The sequence below is a fragment of the Palaemon carinicauda genome, chromosome 8, assembly GCF_036898095.1.
Source record: "Palaemon carinicauda isolate YSFRI2023 chromosome 8, ASM3689809v2, whole genome shotgun sequence".
NCBI lineage: Eukaryota > Metazoa > Arthropoda > Malacostraca > Decapoda > Palaemonidae > Palaemon > Palaemon carinicauda.
This window is the reverse complement of record NC_090732.1, coordinates 26,546,091-26,551,934: the sequence shown is the minus strand read 5'-3', so window position 1 is coordinate 26,551,934 and position 5,844 is coordinate 26,546,091.

Sequence of the window (5,844 nt, the reverse complement as noted above, 5' to 3'; positions counted from 1 at the left end):
CTCTCTCTCTCTCTCTCTCTCTCTCTCTCTCTCTCTCTCTCTCTCTCTCTCTCTCTCTCCTCTCTCTCTCTCTCTCTCTCTCTCTCTCTCTCTCTCTCTCTCTCTCTCTTGGTTCAGGTGCCTGGCCACCATTTTCGTTCGGATATCTCGTTATCTGCTAACTACGTAAAATTCTTTTCAATTTATCCCTATGCACATGACCCTCTCTCTCTCTCTCTCTCTCTCTCTCTCTCTCTCTCTCTCTCTCTCCTCTCTCTCTCTCTCTCTCTCTCTCTCTCTTTCTATTTCACGAAGGATTATTTACCCAGCTTATTATATATTATTCTTCCATTATCAATCCTGGTTAAATGTTTGAGTAATTACATTGTATACCTGTATTTACCTCGAAGCTAATTAATTAGTCACGCATTGTTCTGCTGCACTCTCGGTCCAGAGCCATAAGCTTCCACTCCACTTCCGGACATTAAGCACTTAGATAAAAGCCACAGAAGCAACTTTTTAATTCTTCCAACAGTATTTGCTCAGAGACAGGATTTCATATAATCTTTTCAAGTAAATCATCTAACGCTTTATTCATATTTTAATAACTTGGCGCTGTCTTTCTCTTTTCAAGCATGCATAAACACTCTAATTGTTCCTCCTTTTTGTCAACGCTCCATTTGTTTTTTAAGATAACATATGCATTCACTATAAAAACCTTCATTTATATTCGGATATCTTGATGAACCTCTCATACAAGAATATGACCATGGATGCTTTAGATGTGTCAAAAAACAGATCTCAAGATATTTTAGTTTTAAACTGCTGATTGTCACATAATTATGACTCCAATCACTTTCATCACAGAATTGTGCACTTATTCAAGTTATACTTAAAAGAATTAATTTCTTGATATTTGCGCTATCACAGATCCATAGATATGGAACATATTCAAACACATTTTCTGTCAGATTAAACCTCTATAGTATTGTGTTCCTTTCCCTGTAAATCTATCTTATCCTGAGACTTTAATCGCAAAGTAGCTTTTAGGTACTAAAAGAGAGGCAGGGTGAATGACTTTATTTAATAAGATAATAGGCTACAATGTCTTTAAACTTACAAAAATGTAAAACATGTAATGGCAAGCTTAAACAATCTTTTCTATTATCACTGCGGAAAGAGCGAGATATAAAAAATCAATAACATTATAGTGTATGAGTGTGTATGAAAATGCATGCGATATAATAGAGAAATACCTATCAAAATCTCTCTCTCTCTCTCTCTCTCTCTCTCTCTCTCTCTCTCTCTCTCTCTCTCTCTCTCTCTTGTTTATAACGGAAGCTTTTATTGTGTTACCCACAGTCATCCCCACTGAAAATAATATATTCTTATATAAACATGATTTCCAATATAGTCCGGGAAAGTGCCAAACAACACCTGTATTTTCTTTTTCTTTTTCCGTTAATTTTAGCTTCACTAGACAGCATCCATACTATTCTACAAATTCAACATATACACGTCCGGTAATCATTCTGACAACACGGGACCGCCATATCTATTGGCCTTCTCTGTCACAGCACCTCGGAAAATTTCCCATTCTCTTCCTGTCCAATCATTTCTGGCCAATAAATAGAAGCGCATTGAACTTATGGTTTCTCATTTCATTCATTTCCTCCTTTTTGAAATGCGAAACTTTCTATTAAAAATAAATCCAAGATAATTCTTCATATGAAAAGGCAATTATTACTTGAACAGTGATGGCTTCAGCCATTTTTTTTGATAAGGCAGCTTCTCACTGCCTGGGATTCACAAACTTTTATCAGGTAATCCTCATGTTCATGACACAACACGTTAGCATCAAAAGCCATCGGCACTTTCATTGCCGCAATGCGAATGTAATCTTCGCTTACTACTACCGCAGTGGATTTTCATATTAACCTGACTTGATCGTAGGTTATAAAGGTATAAACTTTAGTTATCTTGGTTCCACTTCCACAGTCGTTATCATCAATGCTGTTGCATTTATTTTGTGAATGGGTATATTATCTTTGTATTTTGCTGTTATACAGTGTAGCACGAATGTCCCACTAGTCATACTTATTCATCACTGTAATGTTAATGATGTATGTTATTGGTTAAGTTCTGAAGTTATTGCACAAATATCTTATTTTTATTTGTAGTATATACCTGCAAAATTAAGTTCCTTTGTTTAAAAATTCTGAGGAATTAACTGGGCTGTGAATGGATGTCTAGAACTTATATATTAAGTTATTTTTTTCCAGAAACATCAAAATATTTATTGATTAAACTCAATATATATTCTAGTATCGAAGTCATATTCATATATTGTTATAATGAATAGGGTTAAAATTCTAAAATCTGAGATTAATAATGATATGAAAGTATTAAGATTTATATAAAATAGGTGTTTTTTTTTTTTTTTTTTTTTTTTTTTTTGATGAAAATTACCTGATTACAAATTTGGCCGAATATTTTGAATCACTATTGACATATACAGTTGAGGAAGAAACCATATTACTGAAATTAGTAAAATTATGGCTTGTATCAAAAGTATGAATATTATTAAAATCAACTTTATTAATAGAATTATTAAAGTTATTATTATTGTTATTAAAATTATCATTATTATTGAAATCAGCACTATTATTATAATTATTAGAATTGTTATCACTTAAATTGTTGTTATTGAAATTACTGAAATTGTTACGACACCTTCTACGATGATGACTTTAACACCTAAGACTACGACGACGACAACTTCAACGATGAAGGCTTCGACGACGACAAGTTCAATGACAAAGACTTAAACGACGAAAACTTTGACATTGACGACTTCAACGACGACGACTTTGATGACGAGGACTTCAACAACAACTTCAACGACGAAGACTTTCATAACGACGACTTAACGACGAAGAATTCAACGAGGACCACTTAATGATGAAGACTTCCACGATGGCAACTTACCAACAAAGATTCCTTGACGACGACTTAACCATAAAGACTTCGACAACAACAACTTCAATGAAGTAGACTTCCACGACGACGACTCAACGACAAAGACTTCCAAGACAACGACTTCAATGACGAAGACTCCCACGACGACGACTTTAACGACGAACACTTCCATGACATCGACTTCAACGGTAAAGACTTCGACGACTGATGACTTCAACAACGAACACTTCAAAGACAACAATTTCAATGACGCAGATTTCGACGATGACAACAACTTCAACGCAGAAGACTTCTACTGCGAGGACTCTTATAACAAAGACTTCCACCTCGACGACTTCAACGACGAAGACTTCTACGACAATATCTTTAACTACGAAGACTTTCACAACGTCAACTTCAACAACGAAGATATCTACTACAACGACTTCAACGATGAAAACTTCAACGAATACGACTTCAATGAAGTCGACAAATTAGACAACGAAAACCTCAACGATAAAAACTTCAACGATAATGACTTCAACAACAACGTCTTCAATGACAACGACCTTTATGATGAAGAATTCGATGATGACGACTTCAATGACTAAGTCTCCGACGAATATGACTTCAATGACAAAGACCTCAACGATGGTAACCACTCCAATGACGAAGACTTCCATAACCATGACTCCAATGACAAAGACTTCCACGTCGACAATTTCAACAACGAAGACTTCCACGATGATGTCTTTAATGACGAAGACATCCACAATGTCAACTTCAACGATGAAGGCTTTCACGATGACAACTTCACTGACGACAACTTCAACAATGACAAATTCAACAACGAAACTTCGACAACGAAAACTTCCACGACTTTGACAATAACGACTTAAACAACCGCGACTTTAACAACGACGACTTCGATGACGAAGATTTCAACAACAGCGACTTCAACGACGATGACTTCAATGACGACAACTTCAAACAACGAAGACTAGTAGTAGTAGTAGTAGTGGTAGTAGTAGTAATAGTAGTAGTAGTAATAGTAGTAGTGGTAGTAGTAGTAATAGTAGTAGTATTTCTTCTAGAAAGACCCTCCCTCTTTAGAAATGCTATCATTTTTTAAGCCTGACCATATTTTGAAAAACTGGTCGACAAAGCTCTCACATTTAGTTCCACATGTGTGAGAGAAGCCCACAAGAGAGTAGCATTATCAAACTGCGTTGCTTTTTAAAATAGTTAAAAAAACGATTACAATTTGTTTAGCAGTTCCAGCAGTGTTAACATTGTTTTCAAAACAAGTGTTCACTACGTTCTGATATCCACCCCACTAAAACGGGGTAAATATATCTTTTTATTTTTTGACTTTCAATTTTTACAAGGTAAAAAACCATAGTATACAGAAATATTTACAATTAACATTCCTGCAAAAAAGAATTGACATTGTTCTTGGGTTTTTTTATATAAATCACTGTCAAAATAGAATATTAGATAAAAATGAGAATTTCATTGTGGTTTTAAATATATGAATATTCAACTGTTCACACATACAAATATATGAAGAAACACACACACACACACACACACCACACACATATATATATATATATATATATATATATATATACTATATATATATATATATATATATATATATGCGTGTATATATATATATATATATATATATATATATATATATATATATATATATATATATATATATTTATGCGTGTGTTTATATATATATATATATTATATATATGCGTGTGTTTATATATATATATATATATATATATATAATATATATATATATATATATATATATATATATATATATATATATATTTCAACATGATTACTGGTGGTAAATAATGAATTGCTAATTATTTTTAATTAAGCTTCCAAATTTCACTTTTAAAGTACACAAATAAGAAATCATAAAATGATTGAAGTGGAAAACATAAACTAACAGAAATGATAAATGGAATTAGGAAAAAAGTAGACATTTATCGGATACAAAAATGAATACAGCAAACACTAAGGTGAAAAAGAATGAAATATTCATGCTTAAAATTACGTGAAAGAATTTTTAGAAAGAATACGTTAAATGTTCTATAAGGATAAATCGACTCTCTTGTGCATTGACGGTATATTAGAATACTATAGATGGCTAGAGTTTATAATTCCTAATTTAGATTAACATATATAAAGATCGACACAGGTAACAACTGCTGGAGTAAATGCAAATATTGCTATTACGTTTACCTAAAACCACATGATAACTGCTCTCAAATTGAATATAAAATCATTGAAAATTTAATGATACAACATTGTACCTAAGTGCATACTTAGGTACAAGAAAATACTAATAATCAACTCTGTATTGCCTAGCTCATAATAATAACATAAGGGCAGTAAAATAAGTAGTTGGATCCTTTCTTCTTCGCTTGGTGTAATTTGATCCAAGGGGTCTTAACATGGTTCAAACATAACGTAGATTGCCCCATTTTCATTCACTATTTAATCCATACGACCTCCATCATTAGTTAGAGGAAAATCTGAACTATTTTAGATCTTGGAAAGTTTGTAATGATGGAGAAAACCCTTCAAGAAATTTCATTGTAGCTCCTTAATCAATATTCTTTGATGAAAATATCTATAGAGATTGAAGAATGCTAAAACTTTATTAGCACATGTAGAAATGTAATTGGTATGTTATACAAGGTTAATCGGTTGTATCTTGGGGGGAATTCATTGGAATAGAAGCCAGTGGCCTCTCTCTGGTTGCTCATCTTATCATAAACCTCTTTTCATTATCAAGGGAATGTACAAGATGTCTCATCCCAACAACATCTTTGCTCTAATTACTGCCTCTCACCTGTAATCAGTGGATAGTTGAGA